Below are 20,502 nucleotides of genomic sequence, written 5' to 3'. Positions count from 1 at the left end.
CTGGTGATAAGTTGATTGTTCCATCTTTAGTTGCTGCAGCAAGGGCAGGGAAATCAAAGGTAATCTGAAATTCGGCTATAAGTTTAATGAATCTTTATTTAATTGGAATTGATGTTGCCTATGATGATAGTGAAGCAAGCACCCCGAGGGGTATTCTGTCTCCACTTGTAGATCTTTTTTCCAAGAGCACAGTGGAGCATTTTACCAGAAAACTGAAAATAGATTCTAGATATGAGAGTGAAAACAAATCAGGAATCTACAAGATTTTTTCTTCAAAAGCAGATGCATGGATGGGTAAAAAAAGAAATTCATGGTCACAGAAAGGAAACGAAAGAGTAGAGTCTTTTGATCCTATATTTGGTAGGTTTGGTTGGCAAAGGTTAGATATCAACCAAGAACACGAGCTTTGTCCAAAAATAAGCTCTTCTGTTTCCTCAAAACTAGACTTTCAATTATTGGAAAATACCAACAAGAGCAATAACAAAATTGAGGCTTCAGGGTTATGGTTTTCTTCATTACATGTTAGTATAAGTACTACAAGTAACTCAAGTAGCTCAAGCAGCAGTATGAGCATCAAAAGCAATGGCATCATCAAAGTGGAGAGGGAAACCGATGGCCTTGATTGTGAAATCTTGTGGGAGGATTTGATAATGGGAGAACAGATTGGACAAGGTAAGAGAAGGGTATTGTAGTCATTTTGCAAACTATCAAATTACTATTATTTTGATATTTTATGTTTTTGGCAGGTTCATGTGGGACTGTACATCGTGCACTGTGGTATGGATCAGTATGTTCTCCATCTCTCACTTGATTATAATTTATAGAATAAATTACCCAAATGCTTTTATATTATTTAAGAAACGGATAGAAAGAGAATATAAAATGTCAATTTATGTATACAGGATGTTGCGATCAAGTTATTTGAATATCATGAGTATCCAGAGGATTTGATGGTATCATTTAAACAGGAGGTAACTATTATTTTCGTAAGTAGCATCAAGCATGCTAATTATCATATTTTCCATATTTCTTTTGATTTGTTTGTCTTATTTGTGATTCTCTCAAGGCACGAGGCATGAATTATCTTCATCATTGCAACCCACCGATTATTCACCGTGATTTGAAGTCTTCAAATCTTCTTGTGGATAAGAATTGGACAGTGAAGGTATGCTTTTGACTACCCTTTATGGCTGTGTCGCATTTTTTTAATGTTTTTCCTGCTAATAATATGATATATAATAGGTTGGTGACTTTGGTCTCTCTCGTGTCAAGCATCAAACGTACCTCAAAACAAAGTCGGGTAGAGGAACGGTATTTCAATATTCTTTCTTGATTTAGGCTCCCCTAATTTGTTCCAAAAATAACAATGAAGAAGCCTTTTGTGGGTCTCATCTTTTTTTTCTTGAACCAAGAAAATGGGACCCACAAAATGAAATTTTATCAACGGCATAGAGTTTTGTTTAGATTAGAACATGAAGGGTACAATTAACACGAAATTCAACTTTGAGGTTAAAGGGGGTAGGTTTGACTTCAAAAGAGATGATGTTGGCTTGACTGATTTCTTGTTCCTTTTTGTAGCCTCAACATACTTTGATTTATTCGTTTATCATAGCACCCTACTTTTATTTTTTTTTTCTCATTACAAGTTACAATATTATACTTTGAAAACTCTACACAGTTATAGCAATATGATGCAGATACGAAGCAATTTTCACTGCTATAATTGGGTAGATTTTTAAAACACAATGCCTTCATAAGAAAAATATAATAAATAAATAATAAAGAGTATATTGCTATTTCTTGTAATTAAACCCAATTTTATTACAATGGCTAAATTTTCTAATGAATTAGAAATCTGGTTGATGCCTCCAATATTGCTGCATTGGCTGCCCTGTCAACTTTTAGAAGGCCTGAATGTACACTTGGAGGTGAAGATGGTCAAGAAGTCATTGTGCATCCACCAGACGTGAGCTCTATTTAATTTTATTTTTTTATTGTTTTTATTTAATATGTTAAGAGTTAATATATTATTAAACAAATCTTTTTCAAAGGGTTACCCATTTAGCCATTATATATGACAATGCTTATTATTGGTTAGGTGTCTGAGCTGGAATCTCAAATCGATAGCTTTGAAGCTGAGATGGAGGGGCTATCTGTTAAGAAAGGAAAAGCAAGGCCTCCAAGACTGGTAATATCAATATGGTGAATAAAGATTCAGTTTCTTTAAATTTTCACCTTGTAATAGACTCCATTTATTCAGTATCTACCTTACTGTTGATAATTTGGTAGATGTCTTTCACTCTTTTGTTTGATAGACACATTTAGAGTCATCAATTGTTCGACATAAGGCTCATATATTGAAGCTGGAGTTGATATTGTGGTTGTTGGATAATGATGAATTGAGCCCTGAACAAGTCAATGATGTTAAGGACTTCATTGATGACTATGTGGAACGAAATCAGGTCATCATATACTTTTTTCCCCTTCACATTTTCTCAATAGTTTCTTTGAGGTTCTCTCCACTATACTACCTTGTCAAATTCAGGATAAAAGAATCTTGTAGTTTTCACTTTTCACAAAGCATCTAAAAGTAAAACCACCACAAACCATTTCATCTGCAGGAGGATTTTGATGAGTTTGAGGATGTTGATATGTTATACAACACCTTATCACTAGACAAAGTAGAAGCTCTAGAAGATCTTGTTATCATGCAGCCCTTGGTCATGTGTTTGTATATCACTGGTCATGTGTTTGTATATCACTGGCCACCTCGACACTGTTTTCCCGGCAGAATATAGAAAAAAAATTCTACGCTATTTATACTGTCATCAGGTAACAAATCTAATCGTACTTTTGTAATTCAAAATGGCTTTCTTTGCAATCCAAAACTCTAAAAACTTATATGGAATTGACAGAACGAAGATTGTGGGTGGGGATTCCACATAGAGGGTCATAGCACGATGTTTGGGACAACTCTAAGTTACATTTGCATGCGGCTTTTGGGTGAAGGTCTGGATGGTGGTCTGAATGATGCATGCACCAAAGCCCGCAAATGGATCTTGGATCATGGCAGTGTCACCACCATCCCATCATGGGGCAAAACATGGCTTTCTGTAATACATCAACTTTTTCTTTTTTCTTTTTCCTTTGTGTGAGTGTATTATATAGAATATATGCTTTAGTTTATATTTGAAAAAAACCTAGAAAATTTTATTTGTATTTAGATACTTGGTGTGTGCGAGTGGGCAGGAACCAACCCAATGCCCCCAGAGTTCTGGATCCTTCCATCTTTACTTCCTATGTATCCAGGTTAATCTACTCGTATTCATGTCTCAAAGTGTGTATTCCAATATCAGGTATCATGATTTGTGTATTTACAAAATTTTGAAATATCTCTCATTTATTAAATTCAGCAAAAATGTGGTGTTATGGTCCACCTGGCCTCGTTAAGGTAACAACATATCTGTTGTTCAAACTTCACAACCCTACTTGCTGAATTTATATTCCATTCATCATCTAGAAACTAGTTCCAATTAGAAACCATGTCAACTTAGTCAAGTTAACTTCTCATAGATAATAGCCTTCTGGACGTGTATGTCATCATATTACATCCTCCAAATACTACCTTAACATATGTCTCTTTAAATCTCATATATTAGTTTTTTTGCAGCTCTCAATCTGATCTGGAAGCTAATTTGTTTAAGGTATATATATCTATCCCTGTTATCTCCATTTTAGCCATGTCTGAGTTTTTACAGTATGCCACTTTCAAATCAAAGGCATAACCATAATTATGACTTTGATTGCAGCTCATGGAAAGGCGGGGCAATGGGCAAGAATATATAAATCGTTACAAGATGATGACAAGGTATTTCCCAACTCCCCTTTTGTCCCCTTTTATAAATTCTTAATTTAGTAATTAAATCTTTCTTGTGTATTTACAAGATGATGACAAGTTATTCTTGTATGTGGCACAACATGTGTTGGAAAGTCAACAATTGCTACCCAGCTTGGTCAAAGGCTAAACTTGCCAAATGTTTTACAGGTGAATCTTGATGTCCCTTTTTTTTTCTATATTTCAAATACCCATTTGACTTTTCTCAGTGCACCTAAAATTATGTTCAGGTTTGGCTGGTGATTTTTTATGGCAATTCATTCGTTCTCATGTAGATATACATATTCTTATCTTAATACAAACTACCATATAATATAGTAATATACCCCTTTGACTTTTCTTTTTGGGTTTTGCAGGACTTACTGTAGGTTTGAAAAACTGGATTCGTGTAACTTTTGCTGCAGACCCATCTTCTCTTGAAGAAGCTCTTGATAGAGTGAAGTCTTTTTACCAAAAGCATTCTCATCAGCAAAAGGTTCATATTCTCTTAGAAAGGAAATTGTCAAAGGATAATTTAGTCATGAGTTTCTTTTAATGTTGTACATGTTTTGTTTTCTATAATAAATATTACGCAATATTAGCAATGTGTTACATTTACTTACTATTGTAATGATTATTTGTATTTGACATATTAATGCAATGAGTTATCTTTATTGTTTATGGTATTTTATTTTGTATTATGAGGCTTTTAATGTGTGTTATTTAATTTGAAAATTAGTAAATCTATCAAAAATATATAATTTTAAAAACATTTAAAATTATGACACGCAAAAATGTGTGTCGTATTCCTTTATGACGAGGGCTTCCTTGATACGCATTGCGTGTCATAACTGTGCGTCGTAAATGTGTGTCATAAATGGGTGTCGTAAATGCGCGTCGTAAATAGACAACGCGCAAAAACGCGACGTCTCTCGTTATGATAGGGCCTTCCTTGACACGCATTTGCGCGTCGTCTGAGCGTTTTACGACACGCATTGCGCGTCGTAAAAGGTTGTTTTTCTAGTAGTGACAATAAATAGCAACAAACTTTTTTTGGATTTTATTCATGTCAACAATTGAAACAAAGTTTTTTTTATCCATACTGCACTTGGACAAAATTGAGGAGAAAACCACAAATAGCTACATATTTCATTTTTTTTTCTAATTTTGCACCAGTGAACAAAGTAAGATACTTTGTTATTTTGTTTTTTTACAACATTTTGCAACTGTATAAAAATTAACCAGAAACCATAAATGTGTTGAGTATATGGGTTGCGCCATTGGGCTTAGTTAGTTCGGTCCATATGTAATCACGGTTTGGGCCTGTCTAGCCGTGTTCTGTTTTTAGGGTTTAGTATATATAATGCATGCATGCATTATATTAATTACGCTTCTTGAATATTTCCTTGGACAAGTACTGTAACCCTAGCACGCCTCTAAAGTAGAAGTTCTTCATCAAGCTCTTCTGAGGTGTTGCTGTTTTAATCATTCGACATCCGTTTGATTCATAGTGGTGTTCATTGTTTTCTATTACTTGTTATTATCTTATTGATATCTGTTTGAATCTATCGATCTAAGAGAATATTATTCTCATCAATTGGTATCAGAGAAGGAGGCTGTGTAAATCATACACATCTCTTCTGTTTGAAGAATTTTCTTAAGGTTTCCACTTTTATTGGATCTGTTAAGCCGTCATTCCTTCATTGACGTTGTTCATAGATCTCGATATTACCCTATTCAATCTTTACAAGTCTGATTCTTAGCAGATATCTGAAAAAGGTTATCATGTCTCACGAAGATTCACAAACCAATCCGATCAATATCTCCAACAGCATTGGATCTACAACCAGAATCCCTATTCTATACACTCAAGATTATGAAGTTTGGACGCATCACTTTGAGGACTACGTCGTTGGTTCCGAAGACAATGGTTATCTTATCTGGGAAGCAATAACATTGGGTCCTTTTGTTCATTCTGGTACAAATAGAACTATTAAGACTCAAAAGGAGTACAACAAACTCTTAACTGACGTGGAGAAGATTCCTCAAGACGAAAAAGATAAGTTGATGTGTAATGTTAAAGCCATGAGAATGATCCGATTTGCTTTACAGTCTGATACATTTCATTTGGTAAGCTCATGCACCATGACAAAAGAGATCTGGGATAGACTTAAAGAGATGTATTCCACTGATGAAGACCTAGAGCATTATATCCAAACTCTATTGCTCTCTGAGTTCGGTGCTTTCCAACAAAAGCCTGATGAAAAACTTATTCAGGCATTCGATCGTTTCAACCATCTTTTGAGCAAGATGATCAAGCACGACATTGGAAGAGAAGTGATCGAACAGAAGGTCACATTTATGAATGGTTTAAGACCCGAATGGATGGCTGTGGTATCAACGGTGAAGGCTCATGAGCAATTTAAAACCTATTCACTGGCGAATATGGTAGGTATTCTCAAGTCTCATGAAAGTGTTGTGACTAAGGAAGCGAAAGTGGTGTCTGGTATGGGATCCCTGGCCCTTCTCTCTAAGGCGAAGAATGTGGCAGAGGATGAAGAAGAGTCAGAGATGTAAGAATGTGATCTGACAAGCGAAGAGTATGCAATGATGGTTTCCAACCCGAAGCGGTTTGCTCGCAAAAAGTTTCCTATTGCCAAGAACCGAAACTGGCAGGGAAGCTATAGCTCAGAAAAGGCGAAAGAGGAGATCAAAAATACTCCTCAGAAAAAAGAAGAGAAGAAGGAGAGCAAACTGGTAGGAGACTCCGGATACGATTGCAACTTTTGCCATGACAAAAACCACTTTGCCAAAGATTGTATGTTAAGAAAGCTATCGGAGAAGAAGGAGGGTGAAGATGATGAAGCATACTATATGCGAAAGCTGGAGGAGATAAAGAAGAAGAAAGCCTCTAACAGTTCAATGAATGCTTTGATTGTGCAGGAGAACGTTGTGGATGATGAGTTCGGTGGCGTAGAGGTCTGGTCTACAGACTCTGAAGATGAAGAAGTACATAAACCCACACATGGCAAGGCATTTGTGGTGAAAGAAAAGAGTACTGAGTCTGCTGGGAGATGCTTGATGGTGACAGCTGGAGTGTCACAAATGAGGGGCTACACAACCGAAGGCGAGTATGAGGAGGCGAATCTGAAGGAAGATAAGTGTTTTGCTGCTAAACCTGTGAGCGAGAGGATCAACGACTGCGATCAGTTGATCAAGAAGGTACAATCCATTCTCGAATCACTTAAAATACCTGTAATAAACTATGAAAAGGAATTAAATGAATTAAAATTAAAATTTCCTAGCTTAAGTGGCAGTCTAATGCAAACACGCCTCACAAATGCTAACCTAACCGATCAAATTAGCAGGGTGACATCCAAGAATGAGGAGCGAAGGATGTGGATAGAGAAGACGGAGTTAGAGTTAGTTAGGACGAGAGATGAAGTTATTTATTTGCAACGTGATAACTTGAAACTTATAAAACAAAGAAACATTTTTTGCTTAATTGCTAAACGTTTATATACTAATATTACTCAATTGCATTTAGACTGTGAAATCGGCAAAAAGTTTCACAAAATGATTTTGCCCTTCCTGGAGTTAAAGGAGGACAAAGTTGATATTGATGGCTATAACTGTGAATCTATTGTTTCTTCAGATAAAATCTCTAATGCTTACAGGGTTGGTCTGGACAAAATCGAGTCCTTTATCAAGTCCAAAGACCATAAGGACATGCTTAAAAATCTTTTGGACGAGAATGATAAATTGAAAATCAAGACCGAAACCATACAAAAATTTGACTCATTGAATGCCAAGTTAAGTTCAGAAAACAAAATAAATGTTGAAAACACTTCTGAATTTGACGAGGACAGTGATATGAGTGAAATTTCTGTAGAGGATGTGGTTGACTGTTCAGAATTTGTCAAGAGCGAAACCGAACCTACCAAAGGTCTTATATCTGAGAATTCGGTTGAGTTCACTCGAGTGTCCCGAGATAAATCCAAATTTCTAAAACCGAAAGCAGTGGTTTATCAAAAGGTACAAACTGTACCAAATCAGGTATACACCACGTCAGAAGTTACTCAGAAACACACAGCCGAACTGACAGCCATAGTAAACGAAGATAACGCAGGTGGCTGTGATAATTATTTTTGGTCTGCTCAAATTGACAATGCAGATGAGACTGTCGGTTTATCAAAGAGAACCTCATGGAGGGTTAAAGACAGATACGTGTCAGAACCACTCAACAAGCCTACAAGCTTTGATATACCAAGCACAAGTGGTACCAAAGAAATCCCAAGCGAACCAATGAGGGCTGCAAGCGAAACCTATTCATTAGCGAAACTCATCCTCAGAGACCAAAGCCAAGAGCAAACATACACAAGTCTCACAAGCAGCTTGCTGAACAAAAAAGCCAGCGAAACAAAAGATATCAAAAGAATCTCAATGAAAGGAAGCAGTTTTGGAACTCCCAAAACTCCAATTATGTTCGCACAGAAAAGGCGTCAAATCTCAAGGCGAAAGCTGGATCAAAGGATAATTTGATCCATGCACTCTCTGCCAATCCTGCAGTCAAGCGAACCGAAAGCCTAGTTTCGGTCCCAATTCTTGCAGCGACAAGAACCGAAAGACTAGTTTCTGTCCCAAGACTAACCTTGATAAGAACCGAAAGACAAATTTCGGTCCTAAATCCCATCCTCCTCATTCTCGACCAAAGCAGAATCCTAACAAGGATGTCAAGGATAGTAAGGGAAAAGGGAAGCTCGTCTCTGAAGACAAAACACAAACAAAGAAGACGTCAACTAACCCTAAGAATCACGACAACAAGTCCGATAAGAATCAAAACAAAAATCCTCAATCTAATATAAACAAACTCAAGGTCTTTACCATCAAAAGGAAAGACGAAACCAAACTAATAAAAAGAACTTATATGGTTGATCTTTCTATTGCTATTCCATGTTCTGTAAAAGGCTCACGTGGACCCAAGCAACTTTGGGTTCCTAAATCTGCTTGATTTTTGCAGGTTATAAGTGACGAGTAGTTCGACGACGAATGGTACATTGATAGTGGCTTCTCTCGTCACATGACAGGAAGGAGGGAAGAGCTAAGGGAGTTTCGGGCTCTTAAGGATGGTGGATGTGTCAAATACGGGAATAATTCATATGGCACAATCAAAGGCTACAGAATGATCACAAACGGAGAATTATCGATCCGTAAGGTAGCATATGTAGAGGGATTACAACACAATCTCATCAGTGTCTCTCAACTGGTTGTGGGAACTGGCTTGAAGGTCTCGTTCGATGATGAAGGTTCGGAGATTGTTGAAAAGAAGATGAAGTCTGTCCTGTTAAAATCCAAGCGAAAAGGCGAAATATATCCTCTAAATCTTAACCCAATTCGAGGAAAGCCAGATGTATGCCTTCTAACGAAAGCACACTCTGACGAAAGTTGGCTATAGCACCGAAGGCTCTCACATTTCAACTTTAAGGATATCAACAAGTTGGTTATCGGTGATCATGTACGAGGACTTCCACTTCTTAAATTTGATAAGGAACACTTGTCCGCAGCATGCGAGATGGGAAAGCAAAGCCGAAAGAGTCATACCACAATTGTCAACTCAAAGATCATCGAATCTCTTGAGCTTCTTCACATCGATCTATGTGGTCCTTCGGCCATAGAAAGCATCGGTGGTAGTAAGTACATTTTAGTTATTGTTGATGACTTTTCACGTTTCACCTGGGTTTTCTTTCTTAAACAGAAATCAGAGGCAAATCCAAAGCTCAAAGCATTTATAAAGCAAGTGGAACTTCAATTGCAAAAGGTGGTTAGAAATTTCCGAAGTGACAATGGGCTAGAATTCAAAAACCAAGAGTTTGAAGAATTTCTCGCTGAAAAGGGAGTGTCTAACAACTTCTCTGCTCCCTATACTCCACAGCAAAATGGCGTAGTTAAAAGGCGAAACCATTCGTTGTGTGAAGCGGCCCGAACCATGCTCAGTTTCGCTTCTCTACCTCTGTACTTTTGGACTGATGCAATTACTGTTGCGTGCTATACCCATAACCGAACCTTCCTCAACAAGAGATTTTCCATCACTCCATATGGAATCTTGAATAATCGCAAGCCAAATGTCAAGTTCTTCCATGTGTTCGGCTCAAGGTGCTTTATTTTCAACTCCAATGAGAACCGAAACAAGTTCGATGTAAAGGCAGATGAAGGGATTTTTCTTGGTTACTCACTAACTTCAAAGGCATATAGGGTTCTGAATAAACATTCAAAGAAACTTGAAGAAACCTACTATGTCACTTTTGATGATAATTATGTGAAGAAACTGCAATTCAGCAAAGGACCAACGGAGGAAATCTTTCCACAATCAGGTTAAGTCTCGGTTCCAATTTCCAATCTATTTGAAGAATACATGTTGCTCTTTAATGAACCAGAGAGAGCAATTCATTCTGAGGCAAAAGCAGCTGACAACAAGATCGACAACATGAAGAAAATTATCGATGAAGCAGCAAAAGAAATGGAAAGCGAACATCAAGGACCAACCGAACAGCCAGGTCAAAGCGAACCTCACAGTCAAAGCGAACCTCACAGTCCAAGCAAACCTCAAGTTCAAGGCGAACCCCAAAGCTTGAGTGATCCTACTCATAAATTTTCTACATTCTAGGGGGAGAGTTCATCTACACCAAGGCGACCTGACTTACCATTCCATGGGGAGAACCCATCTCCAACAATGACCCATGAAAGTCCAATCGAGGGGGAGAATTCTGAACCAGATGTTGAGGTTGTTTTGTCATTCGAGGGGGAGAAAAACAATACAAATGATGAAGATTCTCAATCAGAATTCGAAGAAGAAATAAATGCCAAATTGGATCCTGCCTATGATCCAAACTACCATCCTCTCACAAAATGGACAAAAGATCATCCAAAAACTCAAGTAATCGGTGAAACATCTGAAGGAGTTCTTACTCGGTCTCAAATAAAAGCAAAGCAAACTGCTCTGTTCTCTCAAGTAGAATTTTGCATGTTTAATTCGTTCGTATTGAAAATAGAAACAAAAACGGTTAATATTGCACTCGATCACTCCGATTGGGTACAGGCAATGCAAGACGAACTCCACGAGTTTGAGCAAAATCGAGTCTGGAGACTGATTCCCACACCAAAGGATGCATCTGTGGTTGGATTAAAATGGGTATTCAGGAACAAGATGGATAAAGAGGGGAATGTAATTCGCAACAAGGCAAGGCTGGTAGTCAAGGGATATTGTCAGGAAGAAGGTATAGATTACGAAGAAACCTTCGCTCCTGTAGCAAGGCTAGAATCAGTTCGGATCTTTCTGGCATACGTTGCTCACAAGAATTTTGAAGTCTTTCAAATGGACGTCAAATGTGCATTCTTGAATGGAGAACTAGAGGAGACTGTATACGTTGAGCAACCACCGGGTTTCGTGAACGAAAGGTACCCTGATCATTGCTATATTCTGGATAAATCCGTCTATGGTTTGAAGCAAGCTCCTAGAGCCTGGTATGAAACCCTTACTTGATTTCTAAAAATGTCCAAGTTTAAGCAAGGTTCGGTTGACCCAACCTTCTTTCGCAAGAAAGAGGGTGACCACTTAATGATCGTTCAAATTTACGTCGATGATATCATCTTCGGTTCCACGAATCCTAGCCTCACTGCTGAATTCAGGAAGTTGATGGAGACTAAGTTTGAGATGAGCTCAATGGGTCCAATTAACTTTTTCCTTGGCTTGAACATTAGACAGGGACCCGAAGGCATATTTATCAATCAGGAGGCTTACACAAAGACACTACTGGCTAAGTTTGGCATGATGGGAGATTCCAAAGTAAAGGTTCCTATGGCATTTGGAACGAAGTTAACACCATCTTTGGAGAAACCGGCTGTAGATATGACCCTCTATCGGCTAATGATAGGGTCTCTAATGTATCTAACAGCTAGTAGACCATATATTATGTTTTCTGTTTGTTATTGTGCCAGGTTCCAAGCTAATCCACGCAAACCTCATATGGTGGCTGTTAAGAACATCTTCAGATATTTGAAGCGAACCTCATCTCTCGGTCTATGGTATCCTGCTAAATCAGGATTTTTCGTTTAAGCATTCTCTGATTCTGATCTTGGAGGATGTGGTTTGGACCAAAACATACGTTTCACTCTCTATAGCCGAAGCTGAATATATTGCTGCATCATCTTGTACTTCACAGGTCATTTGGATACAAAGCCAACTTAGAGACTATGGCCTAAACATGAAGAAGATTCCACTTTATTGAGACTCAGAAAGCGCTATTTGGATATGTCACAATCCAGTGCAACACTCCAAAACGAAACATATAGCACTGAGATACCATTTCATCAAAGATAACGTTGAAGATGGTAATGTGGAAATCCATTTTGTTAGATCTGCTGATCAACTAGCTGAAATCTTCACGAAAGCCTTACCTGAAGTATGTTTTAATAAAATTCTCCAAGGTTTAGGAATGATGGAAGCTGAATCAGTACCGAAACTACTTTCGCCTCATTAAAATTGAACGCGAAATAGAGCGAACGCTCGGTCTATTTCGGCTCCAGATTTTTCGGGAACCGAAATGGACCGAACGCGAAATAGAGCGAACGCTCGGTCTATTTCAGCTCCTGATTTTTTGGGAACCGAAATGAACCGAACGCTCGGTCTATTTCGCTTCACTACTTTTAGGTGAAGTTTCGGTTGTATAGTTTGTACACTATGTATGTCTTTTCTCACTTCATTTCTTCTCATAAAACTCAAAAATATTTTCCTTTATGTTTTTAATTCTTTTTCAAAAAATTCATAAAACTCAAAAATATTTTCCTTTCTGTTTTTAATTCTTTTTCAAAAAATTCATAAAACTCAAAAATATTTTCCTTTCTGTTTTTAATTCTTTTTCAGAAAATTCATAAAACTCAAAAATATTTTCCTTTCTATTTTTATTCCTTTTCAGAATATTCATAAAATCCAATTTTTTTTGTTGTTTTTGTTGCTTTATATTAAAATCAAAAATTCCAAAAATATCACTGAAAGGTATCATCGATCATTCAAATGATGGAGCTGGGACATGTATACATTTCTTTATCTTAGTACTAGCTAAGTGTCCCTAGAAGCATGCTGCTGTATGTAGACCAATGCCTCAAAGACTTCAAGTGAAGCCTTACTGATTTGATATACACAAATCAAATCTTCCCAATCAGGCTGATAAAATCACTTATATCATGAGCTACCTTACTCGTCTCATATTGAGTTAAGAGTTGTCTGCTCGGTCCTTACTATATAGCAGAGGTACTTTCGGTTCTTTAACCTCCTTATCACTCTTCTCCATCTCATTTCGATTCATCATCGTAACCCTTGAGACTCTCAGAATTTACCACTGAGGTTTATGGTTACACAACATGTGTGTTAATGATCTTAGCTTCGTTTCACCACGTGCTAAGTGAAACCCAAAATCCAACACCAATAACGAATTGACGGTGAACAATCAAATGTTCTAGTTTTCACCCACGTTTTAACGAAACCACTTTAGTGGAAGGTACCAAGAAATCTCTTTTTAATTTTTGTTCGATCTTTATGAAATTGTCTGACACCCAGGCTTTTCTTCCCATAAGATCCAGTTTATATTTTTGTTTTTGAGATTTCTACAATTATCACCAAGTCACTGAATATACTATATAACCTACTTGTTTAATAGGCTACACTGGTCTCACAAGTACTTCATTCCACTTTCGGTCTTATGTCAAGTACTGAAGTTCGGTTGAAGCTAAGCCACCCATTATAGCTTAAATTTAAAAAGATGCCTTTCAATGTTTCTTAATAAACATTTGATCGTAATTCAACGGGAAACCACACAGACACTTCTAAGTCTCACTTGACTTTAAAGGAAGCGATTCATGCCCGGGATCCATAGTTCTGTGTCTAAATAGACATCACTTAAATCCCACAAATACTTTGCTTTATTTCTTTTCTATTGGCACACTCTTGCACGAAGATCATTATGATTTTCCTAATTCTTGTTTGTGGTACTAATGGCAATTTTTCAGATTTGATGCTTCGGTTGTAAATGCTATGGTGGTATACAGTGTAAACGCGTGAACATTGCCAGCTTTATATGAAGCAAAAGGGTTTGTCACAGTTTGAAAAGGAATTTGAAAAGTTTTCGAAGTTGAAATGGCGGTAACAAGATAAGATTTCAAACCGGGTCAGTGGATAAGACTTGAAACGGGCGCGTGAATTTGAAACGGTTCCTAACATCACGCCTGATGACGTCTTCCTAGGGAAACACAGCTGTCAAATCGCGCTTTTTCAGGCGCCGATTCAGAAGATCGTCGAATCATTACTGTGGATTCTTTCTCTCTCCTGGAGATGGTATATAAGGTTTTCTCACACCCCTTGGACTACTTTACCAATTCACAACTCTCTCAAGAACACACCGGCGAATTTCTACTATTCATCTTCCTCTTCACACCTGCAACAATGGCTGAATCTTCATCTGTTTATGAACAAACTGCCCAGTCCTCTCTTCTCACCATTAAACCGAATCAAAACCTCATCATTGATCTCTCACCTTTCTAGTATGATCCCTACATGCTGCAAGTGGTTGAATGCCTCAAATATTCACCACTTGTAGTAGCCCTAACCCAGGTGGAGTATGTTCCAATGTCGCTACTTTCTTAGGTCTACTCAACCGCTGTCTACGATAAAGCCAAGGAGCGCATTTTCTTTGAGATCGTCAATCAAAAGACGTCGATTTCAAAAGCTAGGTTTTGTTTGTTGCTAAGGCTTGCTATCGACGACTCCATAATCAACCCTGATTCCATTACCAACACTCAACTCTTCACAATGTTCTATGATATGGGGTACACTGAGATTCTCACCACTGTCACAAAGTTCAAGAAATCATGTCTTCCTCCTCAGTGGAATGGTCTATTTACCCTCCTCTCCAAGGGTTTATCGGAGAGGGTTGCAGGTTCTGATGGAGCGAGAAAGGCGTTCATGACCCTTCTCTACGGTCTGTACCATGGGGTCAACATGGAATTTGGATCTATCTTATGGTCTCAACTGGTTCAAAGTATTAGTTCTACTTCACGCTACTCATAAATCTCTTGCACTAGGTTTTGGACTCTTGTTACTCACTGGGCGATGGAGAAGTTTCACGTTCCAACAATGGCAAACTCACTGATGTCGTCTATTGCTACTTTCCACACGACGAGGATACTTGTCTCCGATCCATCGAAGTTTCTCTTTATTGGTTCGGTTCCGGAATCCATGTACAGGTGTGTTTCCGGTGAAAGCACAGTGATTACTGCGTACAAGAAGCTACCTCCTTCAGGGCCAAGACAGCTATCTCCTGAAATGCAAAGCTCCCTAGACGCAACAGATAAACCAGCTAAAAGACGGAAGAAGCCTGAAGAAAAGGGGGGAAGGAAGGTCAATCTTATAAAGTTTCTACTCCCAAGAAGCGAAAGTCTGAACAAGCAGCCCCTACTGCTCCAAAGAAACGAAAGACCAAGAAGAAAGCTCACAAGCCGAAGGCTCCTTCTCCTTCTTCAAGTGACTCTGACTACGTTCCATCTGACCCATAGCCCGAACCAGAGTCCAGTGAAGATGACGTTTCTCAACACGAAAGTACGCCTCGAGGCAATTCGCCTCCACCCTCACCAACTCATGAAGGTAACCGAAACTCACCTCCTCCTTCTCCTACACAATCGGTTCCTATTACCATTGCTCCCTTCCCTCCTCTTATCTCATCTTCCACTACAACCTCAATTCCAATTCCAACCCCTTTATTCACCGAAGTTACCACAACTACTACTAATCCAAATGAACCTCATGTTCGTGTCAACGTATCTGATACGGGGGCACCTACTTCTGAATCTGAACCCCAATTACCTCCAAACCTTTATCTCCACCTCCCTCACACGAATCTGACACTGTTCTTGGAGGAGCTGAAATGGAATTTGATTCTGCTTATTTTAGTCCATATCGAGTACAAAGCAATGATGATGATGACGCTCCTGTCACGAAGAGGCATTTAAAGGATCTGAATGACAAGCTTGACCAATTGCTTTCTTTCTCTTCTACTTCCAGTAATGCATACTCTGAAGCAGCTATCACGGCTCTGTTGGCAACCTTTGTCAAGGAGCATGACACTTCCGTTACTAATGCTGTCAAAGCTATCAAAGCTTCTATTGCAGTTGAAGACTCCACCAAAGGTTGCAAGCAAGCGACCGCAAACGTCGAAAAACTAGTTTCTGATGCTCAAATTTTTCTTGACTCTCTTCAGGCTGCAGCTCAGAAGAATGCTCAAACGGTGAATGCTTCTTTTGATAATCTTACCCGCTCGCTTCAGGCTGAAAAGAAGCACTTTGAGGAAACACGCAAAGCAATCTAGACTGCCAACACCGAGCTTCACACATCAGTTGATGCCCGTCTCACTCAACTTGAAGCCGAACTAGCTGTGGAAAACAAGATAATGGATGAGCTGGATCGTCGAACTTCTCAGCTTAAACTTCAGAACTTGAAGCTCAAGACGGCAACTAAGGAAATTGAAGAACTCAAGTCAGATCGAGCAGTGGTCAAAATCTCTGTTAGTGATGTGCATTCTATTCTTTTACATCTTCTGGAAGCACATGACTCGGTCCTTACAATCTCGGTTCGATGCCACTTGGCTGAGAAATTGAGACCTGCTCTAGACATTCTAAGCTGGATTGAAGGTGTTCCGGAGCCCGTTGTCCCTCCAAAACAAGGGGGAGAAAAGATTACGAAGGAACAACCACAACAACCTCCACAAAGCATACCCATCACCCAACCGAAAGTCACTGCTGAACCGAAGGGTAATGAAGCTTCGGGCAGTATGAAGGACAAACGAAAGAAGAAAATTGGTGATGATGATGAGGATGAAATTGATGATGTGACTGATACAGAAGAAACAGTTTCCAAAATCGTAAATCTCAAAATCAAGCCTAATGATCGAGAGATTGAGGAAAAGGTTCGTGAAGCTAAGGAAGAAGTTGATAGGGAGAGGAAACAATAAGAAGCGAATGATGTATTAGAACAAAGAAAATCTATGTTCCCTCTGTGGACTATGGAAAAGCTTCTGAAGGAGGTAATTGAAGCTCCAAGCATACATTGGCTCGAACCGGTCCTTTCATTCGATCTTGAGAATTCCAAGGATTCTCAATTTGATATGCCAATCACCCGAAAGCCATTCATTTTTCATTGTTTTGAGTCAACAATTGCCATTCCCTCTCCTGACCGGAAGGTTGATCGAGAACTGATTGAATACTATCTTGCATTCTCTCAAACTCAATACCTGACTTGGAGTAAACAGAATATCACAACAGTCAAGGTGTTGAAACCCACTTCAGCAGGGAAGTTTATCAATATCAAGTTCAAATTGACCGAGGCTCAGACAGTTCGGTTCATATGATCTCCCTGGCTGATATGCCAAATTTGAATGCTCATGATTGGATTCTCCTAAACAATATTTTGCTGACTAATCAAAAAGAGTATGAGCTTATTATAGATCACATCAAGCGAATGCTGGTGTGTTATATTCTTGAAGTTGCAAATATGGATTAGGAAATCGCCTCTGCCATAAGAAAGAAGCCCACTGTCAAGCCAATTGGGAAGGCAAGCGACATCAATTTGATGATGAAGGGTAAAATCGACCCACAGTTTCATACAGTCATGTTCATCAGGGGCGATGGTCAAAAATCCATGTTCGCTCTTGTTGACAAACACCTGTTCTCCACTTCCTGCTTGGAGCATATTCTCGATATCATACACGGGTGCGATCAGAACAATGAAGCCGATAAGAAGATGTTTTCAGATATGCTTCGGTGGTACATTAATTTTCGTCAAACTCTTCTTGCCATCATTCCCAAGCTGTTCAAGACTGTGAAGAAAACCACCGTTACTCAACCGAGGTGATCTCTCGCCTCAATTGGTGCAAAGGGGGAGATTGTTGAGTATATGGGTTGCGTCATTGGGCTTAGTTAGTTCGGTCCATATGTAATCACGGTTTGGCCCTGTCCAGCCATGTTTTGTTTTTAGGGTTTAGTATATATAATGCATGCATGCATTATATTAATTACGCTTCTTCAATATTTCCTTGGACAAGTACTGTAACCCTAGCACGCCTCTAAAGTAGAAGTTCTTCATCGAGCTCTTCTGAGGTGTTGCTATTTTAATCATTCGACATCCGTTTGATTCATAGTAGTGTTCATTGTTTTCTATTATTTGTTATTATCTTATTGATATCTGTTTGAATCTATCGATCTAAGAGAATATTATTCTCATCAAAATGACAGCACACTTTTCATGTTTCATCATACATATTACATAGAAACATATTGTGTTTTGGTTTTTGGATTTTATTCATGTAAATAATAATAATATACTTTGTTATTTTATTTTAATTTTTTGACATCCTCCTCAAGTTAACAAAAGGTGATTGGTTACGAATAAACACATAACATAACCAAATCATCTCATAATTTCAAACATACATGTATAACAAAACAAAATGATAGTGAATATGACTAAGTAGTTCCTTTTAGTTTGTAAGTTCCATGATTTCATATACAATGCCTTCATATCTGCAACCCATTGAGGCTTGGGTGCCTTTAAAATGGTCACCCCTACTTATGTCATTACCATCTCAATGTCCTTTGGCTCCACCCCACTCTCATCAACTTAATCTTTTTCATCATTTTCCAACACAATTGTCTCCTCAGAAGCAATTATTGACACAATATAACTCAAATCCAATGGTTTAAACTGCTCAGTTGCCTAACTCTAAAACTATAAGTTCCAATCCTATATCTTTTCTTAAACAAATATCACATACGTATTTGAAGCATGCGACTTGAATACATCAAGATTTGAGATAAGTAACGTAATCTACAACACCATAACACTAATCATCAGCAAGAAAACAAGCAAATGATTATCATTAAAAACTAACTGAAGAAAGTTAAGAAACATATATTTTGCTCTTTTTGACAGTAACACGATTGAAGCTAGGAATAGGCTTTATCCTGAGCTTTAACATAGCCTTTTAACCTTTTTCTCACTTTTTCTTTGCTTAGACCAACCACTTGCATTTCCCTGACGTCCTAATTACAAAACAAATCAACTAATTAACTTATGATCCTAACATACAAAAATGACGTTGGACTAGAAATTTATATAATTACTAAAAATTACATGCTCTCATGTTCAACATTATGATCATCATTGCAATCGTCGCCTTCAACGAGCCTCCATCTCGATTTTGAGGAAGATGAAGGAGAAGAAGTTCTAGATTCGTGTTATTGCTTGCATAATGGTGTGCGACTACTGCTACACCGAACACTAAAGATGCGTGTTCTTTCTTTCCCGAGTCAATGAGATACAACGACTGCTTCATTTTCTTCTTCATCGGCGTTTTCAAGATACAACCTGTTTTCCTAATTATGCGATTTTAACAAAAAAAAAAAAGATTTTGGATTATTAATATCCACATCATAAGAAAACCCATGTCACATACTTATCCAATCATTTTCCCTAAATACATGCAAATTCATTGAAATTGAAAAGTAAAATAAAATTGGTTGGGTTTTCCTGGATGAAAAATTAATATAAGGGTTTTTCTATATATAATAGCATAATAGCATGAGCTTTTATGTATATTTCCCTTTTGACAATACACATACATAGAGATCAATATACGTACATGGAGATCAGGAGTTAAATTTAGTATGCATCGATCATCCCGGGTAGAAAACAATAGCTTATGGTTTTAAGATCATATATATATATATATATATATATATATATATATATATATATATAAGTTAATTTAATAATAATGTGATTTAAATTTTAGATTTAAGATAATATTTTATATTTAATAATATATTAATTCAATTAAGTTGGAAATTGATTATGATAATTTTGAATACGAATGAAATTGAGTTAATATTATGCTACTAAATTACAATCTTATTATTATATAAAAAAAAGTGAATTTAACCTATAAATACTATGTGGAATTAATCAAAAGGAAAAACACCATAAAATGTTATGTGGAAAATTTTTAATGTTAAAAAACCACAAAATTATATGTTGCCAAAATAATGAGAATGTGACATGTGGAAAAAAAAATTCATTTATTAGAGTAGATTAAAAAAACACTTCTTTGGAAAAAAAATCGAATTTTAATAAAATTCATTTTTAGATTATTTTTATTTAATTTGACTTGTCCTTCTACGTTTACAATATTAAAACCTTTTTAACTAATTTTGGAAAATAGTATTTGAATATATTTTGTAACACTCCAAATCAGGTAAGCTATTCTAACCCCTTGAAATGATATAATTTGGCAAAAATGGTCCCTTTTGTACGCTGGGCGTACCTAAGTGTATGGTTAGCGTACTACGGAGGAAGGTTCGCGAAGGAATATTGAGTACGCGGGGCATACGAGATAGAGGACCAAAACCCTAAAACCCGGACTTGAGAATTAATTATTCATCCTTAAGCCACTTGGACCAAACCCCAATCAGCCTCTAGAGTCTCATTTCGTCCCTTTACCTCAGTTTTCCTTTGAGAGAGTGATTTTGGA

The 20,502-nt window shown here is 37.6% G+C and overlaps 1 long non-coding RNA gene across 1 annotated transcript; it reads left to right on the top strand.

Moving 5' to 3' along the window:
• Positions 1-3,566: 3,566 nt before the first annotated feature.
• On the top strand, positions 3,567-3,827 carry LOC145109216 (uncharacterized). The gene is made up of 3 exons (XR_013708820.1): positions 3,567-3,592; positions 3,671-3,704; positions 3,810-3,827. It is a non-coding gene; the product is annotated as an uncharacterized LOC145109216 (long non-coding RNA).
• Positions 3,828-20,502: the final 16,675 nt, after the last annotated feature.

Source organism: Lactuca virosa, chromosome 4 (genome assembly GCF_052849685.1).
Source record: "Lactuca virosa cultivar CGN04683 chromosome 4, Lactuca_virosa_CGN04683_v6, whole genome shotgun sequence".
Classification (NCBI taxonomy): Eukaryota; Viridiplantae; Streptophyta; class Magnoliopsida; order Asterales; family Asteraceae; genus Lactuca; species Lactuca virosa.
This window is presented reverse-complemented; position numbering and strand designations above follow the sequence as displayed.